General features: G+C 44.9%; 2 non-coding genes across 2 annotated transcripts; one reads left to right on the top strand and one right to left on the bottom strand.

The window, feature by feature from the left end:
* Positions 1-2,784: 2,784 nt before the first annotated feature.
* On the bottom strand, positions 2,785-2,858 carry TRNAN-GUU (transfer RNA asparagine (anticodon GUU)). Its single transcript has one exon. It is a non-coding gene; the product is annotated as a tRNA-Asn (tRNA).
* A 783-nt stretch (positions 2,859-3,641) lies between these two features.
* Positions 3,642-3,712, top strand: TRNAG-GCC (transfer RNA glycine (anticodon GCC)). The gene has a single exon. It is a non-coding gene; the product is annotated as a tRNA-Gly (tRNA).
* The last annotated feature ends 20,186 nt before the right edge of the window (positions 3,713-23,898 follow it).

Below are 23,898 nucleotides of genomic sequence, written 5' to 3'. Positions count from 1 at the left end.
AGATGGCTTCTGGATATACACTGCCTCAGTATTCTGTGCTTGCACATTTAATTGCAGCAGCCGCGTGTTTAAGAGGAGGGCTTTGGGCACCAGCACGTTTTTATTTACAAATTAAGCACTGCTATCCATGATCCACTCTACCCAGCATCCACCTGCCAACCAACACCTCCAATTAAATCATAAACCTAAGCATTATGGCATCGTCCAACACAAGCTGGAAACTATAGCATGCTACTGCCATTTGGCCCAACAGAAGGGCTGCTATGAGAGCTCTTCCTCATACCCAACCACATAATTATTGCTACACATTTTCAACTTCTGACTAGTATCTGAATCAGTCCCCTCTTCCAAAGGATTTGTAGACCTTTGTGGTAGTCTTGATCTCTAAATAATGTACAAGAGCTTCTCCCACTTCACAAGCTGTCATCTAGGCACCGTTCTTCAGTACTACCTTCATATTAGCACCGCAGCGCCCATCTCAGTGATCTCACCATGAAAGTCTGACCTTCATAAATTCCTAACACCCATCCCACCTTCAGGGTCGTTGCTAGCTCCCCGCTTTACCAGCTACAGCTGGGGTGGGGTCCTTGATGAGCCTCTTCTTTCTGCAACTTGACAGACAACGGCTCCTAATAAACGTAGAGCAATAGGAGGATGAATGAGTGGATGGATGTGTGAGTGAACTGGTGGATGGGCGGGTGGGTGAAAGGGTGGATGGACAGATACATGGATGAATGAGTGAAAAGATGATGTAAGCATGGATGACTGAAAGGGAGGATGGATGAATGGCTAGATGAATGAAACGGTGAATGGATGGATGAGTGAAAATGTGGATGGATAGATGAATGAGTGAAAGATTAAATGTAAGGATGGATGAGTAAAAGGGAGGAAGGATCAATAAGTAGATGAGTGAAAAGTTGAGGGGATGGATAATGAGGGAAAGGATGGATGAGTGAGTAAAAGAACAGATGGGTGAGTGAAAGGTAGGGTAGATGAATAACTGAATGAAAGGGTGGATGGCTGAGTGAAAGGGTGAATGGATGGACTGATGAGTGATTGGATGGATGGATGGAGTGGAAGGCTGGATGAATTAATGAAAGAGTGAGTGGAGGATGAGTGAAAAGATTGATGTAAGGATGGATGGGTGAAGGAATGGATGGCTAAGTGAAAGAGTGGTAAGATGGCTAGCTGGATGAAAGGGTGGATGGGTGGATGAGTGAAAGGGTAAATGGGTGGATGAATGAGTGGATGGATGTGTTGAAGGGTGGTTGGATGTTTGAAAGAACAGATGGTTCAGTGAAAGGGTGGATGGATGGAGTGAAAGGGTGGATGGATGGAGTGAAAGGATAAATGGATGAAAGGGGGATGACTGAGTCAAAGGATATGTTTGATGGATAGGTTTGAAGATGGACGAGCGAATGGATGGACAGAATGGTGAACAGAATGGTGACAGACTGAATGTTGGATGAAAGACTGAAAGGAAGACACAATGTATCGGTGAAATGGTGCATATATGAGAGTGGATGGAAGGATGAATAGATAGATTCGTGGATGGAAGAGACACAGAAGAGACAAGCAAGCGCTTTTGGGGAGGGGGTGGTTGTGATGACTTCCTTTGTTTGCTTGGTGCCATAAGAGCTTTGGTTCAAAGTGGGGGGTATTTTCATTTTCTGGCTACTCTCTTGCCCACCTCCTATGTAAATGAAAAGAAAATCACCCTTTTCCACTGTAACAAAAATTAACTTCAAAAACATTCAACCCCATAGTGGCTAAACATCTTGCATTCAGCACACGTACCAGGTGCACCTTAAGCAGTCATCAAGACCACTACTGAAAAATTGGACAAATGAATGAAACACATCACACCTGAATCCCTGGTTCAACAACAAACCAGATTTACTAGGACAGAATCCCAAAAAACACGAAACTACATGATATAGATCATTAAGCCCCATCAACATGCACACACTCGGCACTTGCCACATGTAGCACCCACGCTGCCTCCATGACAGGCACACAGCACACACTCTTCCATTCGTTGCACTCCCAGAGTAGTGTGCTACACATCTGCTGTGTGCTTCAGCACCATATCGGGGGTGATGTACTCTATAAATGCAAATACACTGCAATACAGACCGAACGCCTTCTCTTTCTTCATGACATTACAATGAAATTCACTCGAAACAAAAACCTAAACATTATGTATTTTAACAGGCAACTCGCTGCTCTACGCTTAAACTCCAAATGTGTTATTGTGATAGTTTTACAAATAAATCCTAATGAGGCGCAGCAGCCCACACAACCACTAGATTTCTTTGATCTCCAAAGCTCCAGCCCTTCTATTTCACACCTTGTTTTTCCAACAGAAACATGTAATTCCTGGCCTAACGTTATCACATAGCCAGTGTTTAGTTACTCGTTGGGAACTGTCATGGCAAGGCCACAAAAGCACTGGAAAAGTCAGCGAGAGTTGCTATTTTTCCTCTTTTAAGGATAGAATGCATGCAGAATTCACTCCAAAAATATTTCAGAGCTAGCCAAATAATTTATCAAGAATAGAGACACGTCAGAAACATAACAGATGATTCTAAGCAATTCGTATTCGAGTGTCAGTGCGGAAACGAAACAACCCGAAAACATTTTCTCAATTTTCCTCCGAGTGTTATCCCGTTCCTTGTATTCGAAGGGTCATGCATAATAATGTTATAGAGAAAAGAAAAAGAAGTTAATTTGAAAACGCAATTCGATTTTCCAGAGTCCCCCCCCCCCAAAAAAAAAACTCAACGTCCCTGGGTGGGCTTGAACCACCAACCTTTCGGTTAACAGCCGAACGCGCTAACCGATTGCGCCACAGAGACTTGAGTACTCATGGACGACTTGCTACTGATATGCAACTTCCCCATGTTAGTGGAGTGCTACACTTCCTTGCGCTGCGTGTCGCGTTGGCGGCCATCTTAGAACGATTCCTTTGTCGCGAAGAAAAGCAAGCTCGTAGGTAACAAAACACGAAACAATGCAAAACACAGTACCTATATAATACCACAACGGGTTATTTTTTTCTGAAGAAGATAAAGATATTTTCAAATACTCATAAGCGCTGCACTCTTTTCCTTCTCCGCCTTTCCACTTTTGTTGAAGTGACATACTCTCAAAATGGACACTAACAGGTTTTACATAGATCCTGAATGAAGTTAAGGAAGAGTGGCCCAGCTGCCGCTTGGTGTGTGACAATAGAGAGCGATAGTTGGTGCACGGTCATGATGGCAGTGCACCCGCAGCATTGTTAACAGCTCAGACACTGAAAGGGGGCCCCTTTGCATCCTGAGCTCTTTTTCTCTAGAGCTCTGACACGCATCAGGCTGTGCTGTATTCGGCTATTTAGATGTTGTGACTGTTGCTGCTGTTGTTCCTTTCCCTTGCTGTTTAAGGGCGTTTTTGGCGGTGAAGGATAACCCCTAAATACTGATGGCCATGAAGCACCCACGTGCTGCAGAGACTCAGCAAAGGTTCTCAGGGGAATGTACACGTGTGAAGGGACATGTGGCAGGTGCTTTTGGTACTTAAGATACAGTGACCACAATCCGTGCACTGCCCACCAGCTATATTTGACATAATATATATAGACAGGGCGTCTCTCCTAAGCATTGGTGGTTCAGTGGTAGAATTCTCGCCTGCCACGCGGGAGGCCCGGGTTCGATTCCCGGCCAATGCATCATACATTTTCTAATTTTTTTTTTTTAGGCAACTCCCATTTTCTTTACAATTTCTGGGTTGTAAAAAATGAAATGACCAATTAGCGCGCACTTGAATTACAGAAGCATTATATTTGTTGTATATTTTTGCGTGGAGCGCTCATTGGATATAACGAAATACTTCTCAACTTCCAGTTTTTAAAGGATGCCTCCGCTGCCCTGTGGTGTTCTCATGTAAAATATATCCCTCTGTCAGCCACATCGTGAAATCTGGGGATGGTTGCTGTTGGGTATTTTCTAGGGAATCTCGCTTTTCGGGTCTGCGGCCGAAAAATGGGACCTAAAGTCGGCGGTGGCAGGGTAAATGACAATCCTTCTATGGCCACACACGAAATATGCATTATTTTGATGAACACAAAGTGTGCAGTATGTGTATTTGCCAGGGCCACTGGAATTATGCTGCAGGAGAGGGCAAATACTCCAGCCATGGTTTGGTTTTGTACCAATCTGCACTCAATGCTCCATAACGTGCTTTTGTTTCTCTCAGGTCATGTCATGTTGATGTGTAAAGCACACTCTCACCCAGGAAGGTATCCTGGCACTGAGCGGGTGTGAGAATAGTCAGGCCTAGGGTCTAACGTGGTTACTCAAAAAGTCAGGCCTTCTGCAGCTTGTGGAATTCAAGAAGTGAGGAGGCAGCTAGAATGTGTAACAGCACATCGTTTCACTTTTTTAGGCGCTAGGAGATGGCGATGCATTGGTCTGTGATGTCGAGTTTGTGGTCACTGACAATTTGATGGTTCTTCGCATGGGTTATTTAGTTCTGCAGTAAGTCTAGGTAATTAGCATTAAGGCCACCATTTGTATATCAGGCCATATTTCATAACCCGTGGTAGCCCTTTATTGAACTGAATTATCATCAGACCCATTTCAAGTAGATGCGGTTAGACAAAGAGTATCACTATATCCAGGGCCACTGAATTTATGCGGTAGGGAGGACCAAATTTTGTTGCAGAGTTGATTAAATTATGCAGCAACAATAGGCAAATTATGTGGTGTAATGTGGCAACATTTTGTGATGGTATTACTTCATTATTATTATTTTTTTCTTTTTTTACACTGGTTAAGACTGTCTGGCCCTTGGCTGTAACTCATCAAGTATAGCAATAAACCACTGAAAGGTGACCAGTCAACTTTTAAGCTAGAAGCATTTTTATAAATCTGCACATTTTATTACGAGACCGGAGGCTCATATTATGCCTAAACTTTTCTTACTTTATTGAATAGCAGCCAAGAACTGCGTATCCCAGAAACCCTGGGAAAGAAAACTACAGAAGTACATCATAATGGGGCTAACCAATCACACAACGAGCCCCCTGATAACAATCTTGACTGAGAGCACCAAGTCCTCTTTTCATGTGCAAGTCAGTCAAAAGAATAATCCGAGAAGAACCACAAAATCACATATAGAGTCAAAAAAGCAGAGAGGAAGTCCTTGGAGAAATCCTTAAAGAATGGAGAAGAAACTGCAGGAGAACAGGAGATTCCATGCGAAGATTCCAGACCAGGAGCAGCCGGAAGTCGATCAACCGGAAGCTGTGGTATTGGTTGAAGATGAGGCCACTGCAAAATAGAACAGGGAGGGTTAAAGTGAAAAGACTATCATATTTTATGTGATGTTTGTTGTATGATTTAAACAGCGCCATTTTCAGGGCTCGGTTCGTGCATGGGCTCTAAGAGCCAAGCTACACCCTTAGCTCGCCTCTGGCTCGGCTCTCTCTGTTAATTTGCTGACTCACCCGCTTCTACCCCCAACACATACTGCACAGTTGCAGGTTGCTTCAAACACGCACCAGGGTTCCCACCTGGCCTTTTTTTATTTTACCAACATGACCAGATAGTACAAAAATAGGAAAGAAAATTATCTATAGCTGTTTTTTTCTCCCCTTATCAGTACTTACTTAAAATACTAATCATACAAACACTGTGTTTTAAAAAGTGTTCTAGAGGTTCCTCAATGACCCCTGACTGATAATTAAAGTAAAGACAATGGAAAAAAACATGACAACTTTCTGACGTTGACAAGGAGGAAGCACTTAACAGGCAGCCTCTTCTGCTGTGACTGCCTGTGCCAGAGGCCATGACTGGGTGGGCCTGGCCCACCTGCTAGAACTGGGCCTGTTTGTTATCATCCAGTATTCAATGGCTCAGTATAAACTGAAAAGTGGGGAAATAAGAAAACCTTGAGGTTCCCCTACCTTGCTGTTGTATGATGGGGTCGAGAATGGAGATACACACAATGCTTGAGCTACGTTATAGACCAGTACTAGTAAGATAGTTCAGGTGGTTAATGAGCTTGCTGCATAGATCGATGTGTAAAGTGCTGGTAATGGATTTGACTCTTCATATTGTGACTGCTGTAGAGACCTATAAGCAGGGGCGGCTCCTCCATGAGTTTATTATCCCTTCCTTGTTAAAGGGGCGGGCCACAGGCTGTGACGAGCAGAGGGGAGTGCTCTGTGCACCCCCCTCAGAGAGCATGTGTGTTTGGCCGGCCCCAGAGGGCCGGCCAAACCCACATGTGAACAGGGCTCTCTTCAGCCCAGCAACACAGTTGCAGGGCTGGAGAGAGCATGCACAGGCTCCCAGCCAATCTTGATGCTGCTGTGAGCAGTGGCAGGATTGGCCGCAGGGCAGGCTGGAAGCCTGTGCCTGCAGGAAGAGGTGAGGAGTGGTGCGGTTCTCCAGACGGCAGTGGCGGAGACCCAGGTAAGTTTATTTTTTTTAAAAGTTTTTTTTATTAATATTCACCCCGTGCATGCCGCCCCGCCCCCTCTAACACCATGCGCCGCGACTGGCTATAAGTCATCGGCATGATAGGGATTCTTAGCCTATTAAAGTAAGGATTTAATACATTTATTGCTGAGAGCTTTAAGTCATGAGTTCTATGTAAATTGAAATTTAAACATTTTAATCCTTTCATGTTTTAACTTAAATTTTATGGCAAGACCGGAGGCTCTATTATGCGTTCCTTTCTTACTTTATTTTAAATAGCAGCAGTCAAGAAACTACAGCTCCCAAAAGGCTTAGCAACAGACTAGCCAATGGGAGCAAAACAGGAACTAAGGCTGGACCAATCAGCGGAAGCCATAGACCATAGAGTGTACCCTTGACTGCAAACAGCCCTCTTTTCTTGCTGCTCGCAGTCAAGATAAGTACATTCTTTTGGTCTTCCGTCGATTTATATGTCTATTTAAATGTTTTATTATGTAGTAATACTCTTTAAGCGTTTATACTCTGCATATTGAGCGGCCTTCTACTTTGCAGCTACGCTGCATATTTGTAACCCCTTCCCCCCCCTTCGTGCAGCCGTTGCTTTAGCTCGCGAGCTATTCACTGCGTTCTATCTGGCCTCCTTTCGCCGCGTTCTGTCAGCGCGCTTTAAGACTTCAGCGCGTCTGACAGACGGGGCCGCCCATACATTTTTTGCGCTCCGTGGCTCGTCCCGAAGTGGTTTTTCGGGCCACGGGCCACACGTTGGATCCTCCGGCTCTCTCTTCCTATCCCGACGTGCCTTTCAGCAGCTCCGGCTCTCCCTTTTGTCTCCGCCCTCAGGGAGGAGCTATTCCTACATCGGAGAGCGTGTTGCTCCTATTAACCCCTAGCTATCCAGGAACTTGCTTGGGCTCAGGAGCTATAGCTCAGTGGCGAGGTCCAGTACCTTTATTGCAGCAGGCTTCCTGTGTACAGGGGTTCAAATCCCACCAACGCCCTTAAAATATCTTTCAAGTACTCTTGTTTATATTTTTGGGTCTTTACTCTATTATTACTGCATACAACAAATTTTATTATGGAGCCTTGCAGTTCACCCTTAAGGCCTGATTCTGAGGAGGATGAATAATCCTTCAAACAGGATTTAAACAAATTTATTCAATCCTCAGTAAAAAATGTTCTGAAAGCATCAATGTATAAAATGTCTAAAAACATTGAAAGCTCAGTAATGTCCATGGTGTCCAATTCTATGGCCCATTCTGCGGGGGAAAGCAGAAAACGAAAAATTACTTCTTTTAAATCAAGTAAAGGCGCACTGACTGAGAGTGAGCTTGCCTCACACCAGACTGAGGACTTGATTCCTCCCAGGCCTCCTTCTAAGGAGGGGAATTCCGCCAAAAAACTGGCGTCCCTACTGAAATGTAAATCAAAAACGAAACATATCCCCGCGCCTAAAAAGATTTTTATTTCAGAAATATTGGACACAGATGATGAGGACATGGACAATTTATCTCAGTCAGATAATCCTGATGATACGTTTTCCCCTGCATCTCCTCCCCCCAAACGTATCAAATTTTCTCCAGATGGCCCCTCGACCAGCGTGGTTGATTCTGAGGGCGTTCCCATGTTCGACCCGTCCCTCATTCACCATCCTAACTCAACTGAGTGGCTCCCGTTGGACCACGTGGGTGAATATATTTCTTCCCGCCTACGCCTACCTTTAGACAAACAGACACGTTCCAAACTCAAATCTGAATGTCCTAGACCATCGTTGGATTCCAACATTACTGTAACTCCAGCTATAGATGAGTCTCTCATCACGTTCTTTACCAAATTCGGTAAAGACCCCCGTAAAGGGGTAGACAAAGCCTGGACAAACTTCTGGACGTGGTCGGCCCTCTAGCAAGAATATTTGATTTAGCCGAATCAGCCAGACTAGAGGACTCCCCAATCGATCCCTTAGATCTTTCCCTTTGGACCCAAAGAGCCTTTTGCCTTTTGGGCAATGCAAATTCAGCTATCATTCATGAAAGACGCAAGGGTCTCCTCCTCAGAATGGATCCTAAGCTGGCTAACCTGGCTACTCGGGATCCCGGCATCCAGGCCGATGGTAAACTCTTTGGCGACTCATTCATCAAAGATCTTAGCCGTTTCGTCTCCACCTTTTCGTCTCTAGACAAGCCTCAACAATCACTGAAAAAGGTCTTTAACCAACGTGTTTTTACCCGGGCCGTTAGAGGTAGGAGCTGCTTTACTGGCCACTCATATAGGAATCAAGGCTCAAGAGGATATTCCAACTCCCTCAGTTCCTACCACCAAGAATTTAAACCCCACTTTTACCCACAAAGATCAAGGGGCTTTCGCAATCGTGGTCAGCGCTTCTCCAGATCGTCCAATAACCAAGGTAAGCCAACTTTCTGGCCCTCCCGTGGGAGGGTGTCTTCGCTTCTTCCTTCAAAAATGGAAATCAATTTTTGCAGACCCATGGGTTCTTTCCACTATTCAGGGTTACCGTATCAAACTCCTCTCTCCTCCGTACCAATCCTATCTCCCTCCTCTTCCAAGGTTCTCTCTCCAAATGTCATCTCTAATTTCTTTAGAAATTCAATCCCTTTTAGAAAAAGATGCCATTCAAAATTGCACCCCAGATTCTTCCGGCTTCATCAGCTCTATCTTCTTCGTTCACAAAAACAAAAAACTAAGACCAGTAATCAACCTAAAATCCTTCAACCAATTTGTCGTCTATCGACACTTCAAGATGGAGACTATCATCCATCGCAGGGATATTTTACTCCAAGGCGATTGGCTAGTCAGACTGGATCTGCAGGACGCATATCTGACCATCCTTCTCACAAAAAATACTTACAATTTCATTGGAATTCAAAAACGTATAATTTTTCCTCCCTTCCGTTCGGCCTATCATCGGCACCGTGGTGCTTCACAAAACTATTAAAACCGGTCGTAACCTATCTTCGATCTCTGGGCATCAGACTTATTATCTACCTCGACGATATACTAATTATGCACCAGAGCAATTCTTCCCTTCTGGCTCATCTACAGATAACATCCACTCTTCTTGCAGAGCTCGGTTTCCTCATAAATCATGAAAAATCCGTGATGGTTCCCTCGCAACAAATAGAATTTCTTGGCTTCCAGATAGATTCGGTTTCGGCCTCCCTGCTCCTTCCCCGTTCCAAGCTTTCTGCAATCAAAAAAAGAGTTGGTTCTAACTCTTCAAAAAGATTCTATTTCCCTCAGAGCTCTAGCAAGAGTCGTCTTCTTTCTTCTTCCATCCAGGCTATCTTCCCGGGACCCCTTCATTACCGTGCTCTTCAGCGTCTCAAAATTCTACATCTCCGTCGCGGTTTGGCCTTCTCCGACCTCGTGTCACTAGACCAAGAATCCCAAATGGAAATTCAATGGTGGATATCCCATTTAGAGGCTTGGAACGGCAGATCCATCTTCCCCTCTATGCCCGATCTTGTGTTAGAATTAGATGCAAGTCTCACGGGTTGGGGCGCCCGCTGTGATTCGATATCGACTGGCGGTATATGGTCCGCAGAGGAGTCCATATTGCACATAAAATGTTTAGAGCTTCTTGCAGGCTCCTTTGCGATCAGAAGCTTTACGAAAAACAGAGCATGATGCTCCATTCTTCTCCGCATGGACAATATATCCGCGGTCCGCTACATCAACCACCTGGGAGGCACCAGGTCCAGACCTCTTGCTCTTCTGGCCAAGAGCCTCTGGGAATTTTGTCTGTCCCACAATTTTTCCCTCCTAGCCGAGTATCTCCAGGCTCCTTGAATTCCAATGCAGACTGGCATTCACGCCATATCTCAGACTCCAGCGATTGGAAATTACACCACTCAGTCTTTCATGAAATAGAAAGAAAATTGGGCCCTTTCCAAGTAGATCTCTTTGCGTCCGGACTCAATTCCCAACTTCCTCATTTCTTCAGTTGGCGCCCGGATCCTCCAAGATTGGTGCAGAACCCTCAATTATGCTTTCCCCCCATTTCTTCTAATCAACAGAGTTTTGAATCAGGTCAGACGTCAAAAGGCGTCCCTTGTCCTGTTAGTCCCCTTCTGGCAATCTCAGGTGTGGTTTCCACCCCTCCTCGAATTTACGGTAATCTTTCCAATCTTACTCCCCTCGTTTCCGTCTCTCCTTTTAGACCGTTTCGGGGGTCCCCACAATCTGATTCTCAACAAGTCATTAACCCTGTCAGCCTGGCTCATTTCTGGTCTTCCCAACAGTCCTTCCCTATTTCGTCAGAAGCTTCAGAGTTCATCAATAATGCATGGGCACCTGGCACAAGGCGAGCCTACAGATCAGCTTGGACTGGATTTAAATCTAATTATCAATTTTCTAGCTGCCCAGGCGGGTTTGGGTAAGTCATATCGGACAATAAATCTTTACAGATCTGCTATTTCTATGAACCACTCGAATATTGATGGTAATCCTATCGGGACCCATCCCTTAATTTGTCGCCTTTTAAAAGGCGTGAAACTCTCGAAGCGCCCTACCGCCAAATATTCCTATGTCTGGGACGTTTCCCTAGTTCTGAACCTACTCCTTTCTTGGCCAGATAATCCAGGTCTTTCCTTTAAAATGCTTTCTGCCAAGCTTACTATGTTGCTATGCTTAATTTCCATCAAAAGGGTTTCAGATGTTAAGTCTTTAGACGTGTCTGCTCGTCAGTTCCTACCCAAAAGTGTTTTATTCCACATTTCCAAACGCACCAAAACTAATTTACATTCGGTATTCTATCCGTTCTTCCCTGATAAACCAAAACTATGTGTGGGTCTTTGTTTAAAGGAATATGAAAAAAGAACTGGTAACCTGAGAACGTCCTCTTCCAATCAACTGTTAATTTCCTTTCGCAAACCCCACAAGCCGGTGACTTCTGCAACTCTGGCTCGCTGGGTTAAATGGATTATGTCCCTAGCGGGGATTGACATCTCCGTTTTTGGAGCCCATTCTTCCAGGGGGGGGGCATGGGCTCTAAGTCTTTCACCCTAGGGTCCAGTTTGGAGGACATTCTCAGGTCGGCAGATTGGTCTAATGACAATGTTTTCAAAACCTTCTATTGTAAACTTGTTAGAACTGCTTCTTCAGTAGTTATTGACAAGCTTTAAACTCGCATAATAGAGCCTCCGGTCTTGCCATAAAATGTAGATTTTCATAGTAATTTATGACGGAAAGTCTTAATTTTATTAAAGACACGGAGGCGAATATTATCCCTCCACAGTACCTCTATTAATATGTACTTTCTTTCTCCCTCCCAGCGACTCCTGCATTGCCTCCAGCATCCGGATAACGTCGCTGGCTCCATTCTCTCCTCCTTCGAGACGAAACCTCGGGACCTGTCATCGCAACTTCATCAGGATCATCTCCCTACTTCATCGTACTCTCGGTTTATTGCTGTGGTTTAAGAATTTTGTTCCGTTTCCTTGGCTTTGGCAATTGTTGGATTTATTTACCCATTGTATTACGATTCTATCTGACTTGCTCGTTCAAGAAAAGAGGGCTGTTTGCAGTCAAGGATACACTCTATGGTCTATGGCTTCCGCTGATTGGTCCAGCCTTAGTTCCTGTTTTGCTCCCATTGGCTAGTCTGTTGCTTAGCCTTTTGTAAGCTGTAGTTTCTTGACTGCTGCTATTTAAAATAAAGTAAGAAAAGAACGCATAATATTGGCCTCCGTGTCTTTAATAAAATTAAGACTTTCCGTCATAAATTACTAGGAAAATCTACATTTTCACACTTTTAGGGTTGGTGAAATGGCTACCTGTGAACTGGGGAGTAATGAACACGTATTAAGAAGTGCCAAAAAAACCCAGTTTCCGCTACATGCCACTAAATGGTTAGTATTAAGGTAGTTGTACTCACAGACTTACATAGCTTACATGCATGAAGAATTTGAGAAAATACACTTTCATTTCCCATTTTCTATTTTGACCATTATGTCCAGGGTGTATCGTTTTATTCCTTAATGGCAATATTTGAGGTGAGGCATTTAGAGCCAGGTGCTGGTGGTGAATAAAACAGCCTACAGCCTAGCACATGATGAATGAGCACAGCTCTGTATTGGCCCCAGATGACGCACTGCTGAAGCGCAGAATAGCGTCAGTGGGGGAGAGCCACTTTCCATTTGCATAATTAACGCATTTATGAGCAAAGTGTAATTTACATTTCTAAATAACGTGCATATCAACCATATAATTTGTAGTAGGAGGCTGCATTTAGCCGGTATGAGCAAGACCAATTTCACTGAAGTTAGCACATTTCTGTTGCCACCTTGAATGTCGACTTTTACAAGTTTAAGGCTGAGGCCTGCACATTTCATTTTAATTTGTTTTGCATGTTATATGTTTTTCCATTGAAAATGCTGCTCACCCAGACAACTATTGCTAGCTAGTGAACAGTTTGTTGTTATGTATTAGAAGACTGATAATGAGGTTCTGACTGAGAGAAGAAGAAAATGCCAGTGTGGGAGAGTGACTTGTGAGAAAAGCATTGTACTCGGTAGTCTATTCATTGTAACCATTCAAGGACATAGCCATGCATGGACCATTGTGTTGCCCTGAGAAAGAAGGGGAGTTTACCTGCTTGTAAAGTCTGGAGTAATTTGATTGGCTCCAAAGGGTGAGAACAAGCTGTACTGTTGCAAACCAGTGCTTTCTCAAGTTATACTAGTGTGTGTTCCTTCTCAAGTAATAACAGTGTATGTTCCTTAGACTAGAGAGGAGGTGCTTGCTGACTTTAAACTGAGAAGACTCTTCTCGCCTCTGCTTATCTCCACAGCCCGAGAGAAAATATTTATGCCGAGGCACTCATATTCTATCATCAGAGACCTTTTTTTGGTTTTCTGAAACCAACACGTTAACCTTATTTGCCTAACCACATGCCCTTTTCCAAATTATACCCACTTATTCTAGATTAGGATTTCCTTTATGGAACACATCTTCTGGATATGTTGTATTCTTCGTGCAGTTTTGTTAATGTTTTATTTTACCTTATCTTGAAATATGGACATTTGGACCATTTAAACGTGTAACAGTGATGCTTAAATCTAAATCCTTAATGGATTCAAGCGCCACTGCCCCATTCATCAGTGTGGGACTGAGTGAAAGCAGTAAAGAGGGACTTCACTCTCTCGGAAGGGCTGCAGGTGGAAGAGCTCTCCAATTAGTAGAGTCTCTCCTGTGGTGCGCAGGGGATGAAAGATCCAGAATAGGGGAGATGGGAGGCAGGAGTGCGACAATGTAAGTAAAAAGGGGGTAGAGTCACGGGCAATAAATTGGGGAAAAGTATGTGAAAAGGGGAAGCAAGGAGAAATTATTGACATGAAAAAGGAGGAGGAACAGAGGAAAGAAGAGCAAGGCGAGGAACAAGTTAGCAGCTTGGGTGGTTGCAGGTATAGGGCTTCTGAGAACAGGGTGTTGGGGAACAGGGGTGGACTGGGACACAAGTGAGGGGTGGAGGAAAAAGGGTAAGTGGGTGTGTGTGGAGAGTGGCTCAGAGGAGCAGGTGGTGCAGGGAAAGAGAGTGGACCTGGCAACCAGATGGGTTCCATGCGAGGGAGGGAGAAGGTCAAGATGTCAACAAGTGGGGAGTACAGTACAACTGTTCATGTGGGAGAGTCCATCGTGGCTGCTCTACCTCAGAAAGAAGACAGGGTACAATCCAGTGTGGTTCACCTGGCTGCAGCAAAGAACCACTACTGAGACGGATAGAGAAGGTCTGTAGCGGCCTCCTCGTCGAAGACATCGAAACTGCACACATCTGAAGATTTTGGACCATATATCTCATTATGACAGATTGCGGTTACCTAATTGCGATTCGCTGCGAATCACAATTAGGTCATCACTATTCGAATGTATGAAACCCCATGAGTTTCATTTAGCATTTCCTGATGGCCCGCAAGTCGACCTACCTCGTTAATATTAATGAGGCAGGTCACAATTTGCGACCGATTAAGAAACGCAAAAATCACTGGGATGGACAGTGAATGATTTTCAATAAAGCAGCTTTTTTTTTAAAATGCAGCCCGTTTTCCGAATAGAAAAACAGAATGCATTTAAAAAAGAAAAATGAAAAGTTTGGCAATGGGACCACTGCCTGCTCTCAAAAAATGTTTTTTACTTCCATTCATAAAGGGGAAGGACTCTTTTGGGGACCCCTTTCTGTTTGCGAATGGTTTACCACCTACTTGAAGTAGGTGGTAAAATGCCAATGTTTTAGGACCCATTTTGGTCACAAAATATTCCTACATTTCGCTGCGATTCGGTATTACGAAGGGTCGCCCTTGACACGCCTCTTCCTAATACCAAATCGGTATGTATGCGCAATTCCAAATTGTGATTCAGTAATGTGATAACAAATCGTAAGTTGGAATTCATACATACCAAAATGCATTTTCGCAGTTGCAAACTGCCCGATTTGGCAGTTTGTGACCGCAAATATTCATGATACATATAGCCCTTTGTTTCCAGGGATTATGATGGACAGATTCCAGGCACTAGCGAAGTGGTGTCAGAGAGGCTGAGATTGTGGGTGAATGGAGCAGTCAGATGTGGATTAGGACAATGGAGATGAGATGACAGAAGTGGGAGGGTGTGCAGACTGTGCAGGAGGCAAAGAGAAACACACTGGAGGAGTGGTGTTGGTTGTCTGAGAGCCTGGCAAGGTCCGGGGGCTAATAATAAAAGCTTGGAGGAGTTTGGTGATTTGCAGGCATGGAAGAACCATTTTCATGCACCTGCACAGACAACTGTTGTGGAAAACAGGAAGCCAGGCTTTGATGCGGGCCCTGATCTAAAGGCCAGGAGAGTGGGTTGAAAAAAGATGTGGGAGCAGTGCCAGTGATGGTGCAGTCAATGGGTGTGGATAGCGACAGCCTTAGCATGGAGAAGAAAGGGTGACTGGTGAAAGGGAAGTTTGTGCTGGATCAATGTACAATCTTGGATTTTAAAGAGGGCAACAGACAGAATCGGGAATGGCACTGAGAGTAGCAAGAAGGAGGTTGTAGAAGATGCAGGGGGTGTTAAGAAGAAGGAGGAGACCAAGGAGATTAAACAGAATAAGTTACCTTATATGGGCATCACTAAGCCATAGGGGGGAAATTTGATCGCATCAGCAAAGGACAAGATTTGGAAAGGGGGGTACTTTGAAGTGTTTAACCTGTTTCACGTGGAAGTCAGAGCGAAGGAGGGTTTAAAGGAGCAGGAGCTTGAGCTGTCAGACTGACGGTTCCGGTCACTACTGAAAATTACACAGCGGCCTTTTTAATATATTCCAGTCTACATTGTCAGGAGTACTTCAAATGCTGTGTTGCGTTATTTAGATACTTATATGTAATAAGGAAATCACACATGACTTTTTAGAGGTTATTCCTTGGTTCATTATAAGGAAGAGTTCCATGTGTACCTTGCAAATGATGCTGACGGTAAGTTGAAGCAGTTAGATATGGGTTTATGGCTGCAGTGTGAGGCTGTGGCTGGATTCGCCCAACAGTTTACAGGCTTACCGATGGTGTACAGGCCCTTTCAAGGGTGCCCCACCCCGGGAGAGGTGGGTGACACAAGTAGAGGTCAGGCAGGGCTGCCAAGGGCTTGTTGAGCATACAACAAAGGTTTCTGCAACAGGGAGTATTTCAAATTTTTACATAAGTGCTCAAAATGTGTCAATAAGCACCACAAGCTTACACGTTGTGGTGCCCAGTCTGAACGGGGAACAAGGAGGACCAATCTGTGGTTCTCAGCAGCAATCCCACAGGGAGGAAGCAGTGGCAACCAGAAGACTCTGGGAAGAAGCTCATGTGCCAGCTGAAAAAGAGTGGCTGCATTTTGGTTGGGGACAGAGAATGCACAGCTGTTGATAAGGTGATTTGAGGAGGGATCTTGTTTGTGTTACGAGAGGCCAAGCGAGAGATGACTGACAGAAAACTTGTTATCCGTGAAGCAGCATGTGATGTTACAGAGATTGAGCAGGGAGAATGATGAGGGTAAAATGAGGGCCCGTTGAGTCATGGAGATTAGAGAGACTGAGAATATATCACTCATTGGTGTGGTGCCAAAAAAAAGAGGCCTGAATTTCATCTGATTCAACATCTGTCATGGCCAGAGGAGCAGTCTGTGAATGACCTCATATCTCAGGAGTTGATCTCTGTGAAATATTCTTCAGTGGATGAGGCTATCGAGCTGGTAAAGATGAATGGGTCTGGGGCTTGTACGGCATAGAGCAGCAGTTCTTAATCCTTTGACTTTTGTGGACCCCCACTAATTACTTGAATCCGGAGAGCCCAAATTAGTCATTATTGGAAGTGGGGGACTCCTGCCTAAGCAATGTGTATGATTTGAAACTCAAAACAATACACACAAAAAATACAAAACATGAGCCCGCCAAACAAATGCTACAGCATTGAAATATTTTAATTCACAATCAAACATAGAAAAAGTTGTCACATTTTCAATTTTGCTTTTTTTATTCTATATACTATAATACGTTTAATATATTTATTTTAACATTATTTTGTTTTGTTAAACAGTTGGGCACCCCTGAGTAGGCCTAGCAGACCCCTAGATGTCCCTGACCCACAGGTTAAGAATCACCAGATGATTTTGAGTTGTTGGTCTGCAGTCTGATGGGCAGTGTTTGTAGATAAGGCCCTTCCAACTGACTGTTCTACCACTTGTGTATTATTTGAGAAGCCTAGATCTTTTTTTACAGCAGTTGTTTACCTTTATATCGTGATGACAATGTATTTTCTTAGCCCCCAGGAACTGAAGGTTGGTTGTGAGTGGTTAGCAGTTTTTCAGGACTTGATATTGGATGTGGGCATCTCTTTGGCACTGGAGAAGACCATTGGCTCAAGCAAGGTTTGGGACATTGAGATTGATTCTGTCAGTATGCAGGCCAGGTTGCTATAGGATAGGAAACTGGACATGTTGCTGTTGTTGGGAGACAGATTAAGAAAGAGGAAGGTGAAATTGAAGGGTATTAAGGTGTTGTTGGGCCACTTACATATTGTGTGTTGAATGGTCTGGGCCGGAAGGACCTTTTGTAGGAGGCTTGGGTGGCACTGTCATGGCAGGGCTTGCCACATCACAGGGTGGGATTGTCAGCAAGCAGGAAGCATGAGGGCAGATTTCAGAGTCTGGAGAAAGTTTTGAGACATGATTTCCATTCAGGAGTTTGGTGAGAGGGCATATTGTGCCATTCAGATTTATTCAGATGCAGCAGGAGACTGTTTTTCCACTTTTTATGGCAGGTTTGATGGTGTGCAAAACACTGGATGGAAGGATAGATGAAGGAAAGGTGTTCTAATGCCTTTTTGGAACTTATTTCCATTAGTGATGGCATTGGTGTTATGGGAAGATCAATTCAGTAACAAGAAGGATCTGTTTGATGTTGACAATATGGAGGTGGTACATGTTGTTAAGAGGCAGATGCTCACAGTGTGAAAGTGTTATAATTGTTGCAGGTTTCTGACTTAGATTGTTTGTATTATAACAACTTTAGAACAAAGCATATCCCAAGAGTTGGCAGTGACATTGCGGATGCATTATCTTGTTTGCAGTGGAAGAGATTCAGTGAGTTTGTGCCACAAGCAGATTAGGTGAAGACACTAATGCCAGAAGAACTACAGGGAAGAGGAGGAAGAGGAAGGTTGCATTGATTGAGGATTATCTAAAGGCTTAAAAGAAGAGAGGCTATTCCAAGGCATAGGTTGAGTTTCTGACATCAGGAACGAGGAGGCAGTTGCCGGATGAGGTGTGCAGCATTTGACTGTTATGAGGGGTTGTTGTGGGGCAATGAGTCAATGACTGGGGAGATGAGTGAGCAAAACAATGGGGGAGAGAGTTAGGAGGCCACTGGCATTGCAGTGGTTACAGCAGGTGTTCCTGGTTCAGCTGGAGTTCCGTGATTCTCTCAGGAGTCGTCTTTTCAGTGCGAGGCTTCATCGGAGCTTCCCTCTCTGGAGCGGAATACAGCAGGTTTTTCAAGTGATGACTGACATTTGTATTGATGAAGGAGAAGTGATGCTATTCTCTATGGCAATGGTTTGGTGCTTTTTGGGTTCTTTGGGTGTCAGATATTGGGTGCAGGAAAGGGGGACTATGTGAGACAGGTGGAAGTAGAGGCACAGACAGTGTGTGTGAGCAAGTCAAAAACAGATCAGAAGGCTGGAGGTATGTGGGTGGTGTTGAGGAATTAGCCAGTGTGACGGGAGTGTCTGGTTCACTGGTGGCAGAGGTATGTTGTTTCTGGTTTTTCTTGGAGGCAGTGGATTTTTCTACACTGGAAATGTTCCAAATTGTTATGCCAATTTATTCATAGAGTGCGCCATTACCCAAAGGTGTCTTGGCGCTAAGTAAAGCATTAATCACTGGCAAGTGAAATCAGATTACAAAGACTAAAGATGGGTGTAGGAAAGTACCATCTTGCCTGGCATGTTACCCCCATTTTTCACTGTATATATGTTGTTTTAGTTGTATGTGTCACTGGGACCCTGGTAACCCAGGGCCCCAGTGCTCATAAGTGTGCCTGAATGTGTTACCTGTGTAGTGACTAACTGTCTCACTGAGGCTCTGCTAATCAGAACCTCAGTGGTTATGCTCTCTCATTTCTTTCCAAATTGTCACTAACAGGCTAGTGACCATTTATACCAATTTACATTGGCTTACTGGAACACCCTTATAATTCCCTAGTATATGGTACTGAGGTACCCAGGGTATTGGGGTTCCAGGAGATCCCTATGGGCTGCAGCATTTCTTTTGCCACCCATAGGGAGCTCTGACAATTCTTACACAGGCCTGCCACTGCAGCCTGAGTGAAATAACGTCCACGTTATTTCACAGCCATTTTACACTGCACTTAAGTAACTTATAAGTCACCTATATGTCTAACCTTTACCTGGTAAAGGTTAGGTGCAAAGTTACTTAGTGTGAGGGCACCCTGGCACTAGCCAAGGTGCCCCCACATTGTTCAGAGCCAATTCCCTGAACTTTGTGAGTGCGGGGACACCATTACACGCGTGCACTACATATAGGTCACTACCTATATGTAGCTTCACCATGGTAACTCCGAATGTGGCCATGTAACATGTGTATGATCATGGAATTGCCCCCTCTATACCATCCTGGCATAGTTGGCACAATCCCATGATCCCAGTGGTCTGTAGCACAGACCCTGGTACTGCCAAACTGCCCTTCCTGGGGTTTCACTGCAGCTGCTGCTGCTGCCAACCCCTCAGACAGGCAGCTGCCCTCCTGGGGTCCAGCCAGGCCTGGCCCAGGATGGCAGAACAAAGAACTTCCTCTGAGAGAGGGTGTGACACCCTCTCCCTTTGGAAAATGGTGTGAAGGCAGGGGAGGAGTAGTCTCCCCCAGCCTCTGGAAATGCTTTGTTGGGCACAGATGTGCCCAATTCTGCATAAGCCAGTCTACACCGGTTCAGGGACCCCTTAGCCCCTGCTCTGGCGCGAAACTGGACAAAGGAAAGGGGAGTGACCACTCCCCTGACCTGCACCTCCCCTGGGAGGTGTCCAGAGCTCCTCCAGTGTGCTCCAGACCTCTGCCATCTTGGAAACAGAGGTGCTGCTGGCACACTGGACTGCTCTGAGTGGCCAGTGCCACCAGGTGACGTCAGAGACTCCTGATGATAGGCTCCTTCAGGTGTTAGTAGCCTATCCTCTCTCCTAGGTAGCCAAACCCTCTTTTCTGGCTATTTAGGGTCTCTGTCTCTGGGGAAACTTTAGATAACGAATGCAAGAGCTCATCCGAGTTCCTCTGCATCTCTCTCTTCACCTTCTGATAAGGAAACGACTGCTGACCGCGCTGGAAGCCTGCAAACCTGAAACATAGTAGCAAAGACGACTACTGCAACTCTGTAACGCTGATCCTGCCGCCTTCTTGACTGTTTTCCTGCTTGTGCATGCTGTGGGGGTAGCCTGCCTCCTCTCTGCACCAGAAGCTCCGAAGAAATCTCCCGTGGGTCGACGGAATCTTCCCCCTGCAACCGCAGGCACCAAAAAGCTGCAGTACCGGTCCCTTGGGTCTCCTCTCAGCACGACGAGCGAGGTCCCTCGAATCCAGCGACTCTGTCCAAGTGACCCCCACAGTCCAGTGACTCTTCAGCCCAAGTTTGGTGGAGGTAAGTCCTTGCCTCACCTCGCTGGGCTGCATTGCTGGGAACCGCGACTTTGCAGCTACTCCGGCCCCTGTGTATTTCCGGCAGAAATCCTTCGTGCACAGCCAAGCCTGGGTCCACGGCACTCTAACCTGCATTGCACGACTTTCTAAGTTGGTCTCCGGCGACGTGGGACTCCTTTGTGGAACTTCGGCGACCACCGTTTCACGCATCCTTTTAGTGCCTGTTTCCGGCACTTCTACGGGGGCTACCTGCTTCAGTGAGGGCTCTTTGTCTTGCTCGACGTCTCCTCTCTCTTCAGGTCCAATTTGCGACCTCCTGGTCCCTCCTGGGCCCCAGCAGCGTCCAAAAACGCCAAACGCACGATTTGCGGCTAGCAAGGCTTGTTGGCGTTCTTTCGGCGGGAAAACACTTCTGCACGACTCTCCAAGGCGAGAGGGATCCGTCCACCAAAGGGGAAGTCTCTAGCCCTTTTCGTTCCTGCAGAAACCTCAGCTTCTTCTGTCCAGTCGAAGCTTCTTTGCACCCGCAGCTGGCATTTCCTGGGCATCTGCCCATCTCCGACTTGCTTGTGACTTTTGGACTTGGTCCCCTTGTTCCACAGGTACCCTAGATTGGAAATCCACAGTTGTTGCATTGCTGGTTTGTGTCTTTCCTGCATTATTCCTCTAACACGACTATTTTGTCCTTAGGGGAACTTTAGTGCACTTTGCACTCACTTTTCAGGGTCTTGGGGAGGGTTATTTTTCTAACTCTCACTATTTTCTAATAGTCCCAGCGACCCTCTACAAGGTCACATAGGTTTGGGGTCCATTCGTGGTTCGCATTCCACTTTTGGAGTATATGGTTTGTGTTGCCCCTATCCCTATGTTTCCCCATTGCATCCTATTGTAACTATACATTGTTTGCACTGTTTTCTAAGACTATACTGCATATTTTTGCTATTGTGTATATATATCTTGTGTATATTTCCTATCCTCTCACTGAGGGTACACTCTAAGATACTTTGGCATATTGTCATAAAAATAAAGTACCTTTATTTTTAGTATAACTGTGCATTGTGTTTTCTTATGATATTGTGCATATGACACTAAGTGGTACTGTAGTAGCTTCACACGTCTCCTAGTTCAGCCTAAGCTGCTCTGCTAAGCTACCATTATCTATCAGCCTAAGCTGCTAGACACCCTATACACTAATAAGGGATAACTGGGCCTGGTGCAAGGTGCAAGTACCCCTTGGTACTCACTACAAGCCAGTCCAGCCTCTTACATTGGTTGTGCAGTGGTGGGATAAGTGCTTGAGACTACTTACCACTCTTGTCATTGTACTTTTCATAAGAGAAAAATATACAAAACAAGGTCAGTGTATATACACATAGCCAAAAAGTTTTGCATTTCCTCTTTTCACTCTTTTCTAAGTGCTGAAAAGTACTTCTAAACTTTCAAAAAGTTCTTAAAAGTTTAAAAAGTTTTTTCTGTCTTTCCAAAAAGTTCGGAAAACTTTTTTCTCTTTTTCTATCACTTTAACTCTCTCTAAAAAATGTCTGGCACAGGCCAAAGTGTTGATCTGTCCAAACTTGCATATGACAACCTTAGCTGGAAAAGAGCAAGGAGTCTCTGTATAGAGAGAGGTTTGAGTGTAGGGAAAAATCCTTCCTTGGAACTGTTACTTAACATGCTTAGAGAACAGGATAAGGCCATAGGTGCCCCATCTGTTGAAAAAGTACCTAATAGTTCTCAATCTGATTCAGGGACTCCCCCAGGAAAAGATTCAGGAAAGAAACTTCCTAGCCTGCCCATTACTAGACAGTCTAGCATAGATGGTAATGATGATGAGCCACACCAGAGAAATAGTGTTGTCTCACATCATAGCAAAAGCATATATTCTCACCATACTGGTAGTAATGTTTCTGTAAACCAAGCTGTTAGGGTGGCTCCTGTAAGGGACAGGTCTCCTTCTGTTCATTCCCATCATAGCTCTGTTTCTAGAAATGTCCCTCCCACCAACCCTGATGACAGAATGTTAGAGAGGGAACTCAATAAGTTGAGGGTGGAAAAAACCAGACTGAAGCTTAAAAAGCAACAGCTGGATTTGGATAGACAGTCTTTTGAATTAGAGAAGGAAAGACAGAAGTTGGGTTTAGAAACCCATGGTGGCAGCAGCAGTATTCCCCATAGTCATCCTGCAAAAGAGCATGATTCCAGGAATCTGCACAAGATAGTTCCCCCTTATAAGGAGGGGGATGACATTAACAAGTGGTTTGCTGCACTTGAGAGGGCCTGTGTTGTACAGGATGTCCCTCAAAGGCAGTGGGCTGCTATCCTATGGCTATCATTTAGTGGAAAAGGTAGGGATAGGCTCCTTACTGTGAAAGAAAATGATGCTAATAATTTCCAAGTTCTTAAGAATGCACTCCTGGATGGTTATGGCTTAACCACTGAACAGTACAGGATAAAGTTCAGAGAGACCAAAAAGGAGTCTTCACAAGACTGGGTTGATTTCATTGACCATTCAGTGAAGGCCTTGGAGGGGTGGTTACATGGCAGTAAAGTTACTGATTATGACAGCCTGTATAACTTAATCCTGAGAGAGCATATTCTTAATAATTGTGTGTCTGATTTGTTGCACCAGTACTTGGTGGACTCTGATCTGACCTCTCCCCAAGAATTGGGAAAGAAGGCAGACAAATGGGTCAGAACAAGAGTGAACAGAAAAGTTCATACAGGGGGTGACAAAGATGGCAACAAAAAGAAGGATGGTAAGTCTTCTGACAAGGGTGGGGACAAATCTAAAAATGAGTCTTCATCAGGCCCACAAAAACACTCTGGTGGGGGTGGTGGGTCCAAATCCTCCTTTAATTAGAACAAGGAAAAGAAACCATGGTGCTATTTATGTAAAATAAAAGGCCATTGGACAACAGATCCCAGTTGTCCAAAGAAAGGCACCACAGCTCCTACCACTACAACCCCTACTGCTACACCTAGTGTCCCTACTAATAGCAGTGGTGTTGGGAGCAAACCTACTAATAGCCAATCCAAGGGAGTAGCTGGGCTCACTTTTGGTAATTTAGTTGGGGTTGGTCTAATTAGGGAGACCACAGAGGCTACTTTAGTCTCTGAAGGGGCTATTGATTTAGCCACTTTGGTTGCTTGCCCCCATAACTTGGAGAAGTAGAAGCAACTAACCCTAATAAATGGTGTTGAGGTCCAGGCCTACAGGGACACAGGTGCCAGTGTCACAATGGTGATTGAGAAACTGGTGCACCCTGAACAACAC

This window comes from Pleurodeles waltl, chromosome 12 (assembly GCF_031143425.1).
Source record: "Pleurodeles waltl isolate 20211129_DDA chromosome 12, aPleWal1.hap1.20221129, whole genome shotgun sequence".
NCBI classification, from domain to species: domain Eukaryota; kingdom Metazoa; phylum Chordata; class Amphibia; order Caudata; family Salamandridae; genus Pleurodeles; species Pleurodeles waltl.
Note: the sequence above shows the minus strand (reverse complement) of the source record. Positions and strands in the feature narration are given on the sequence as shown.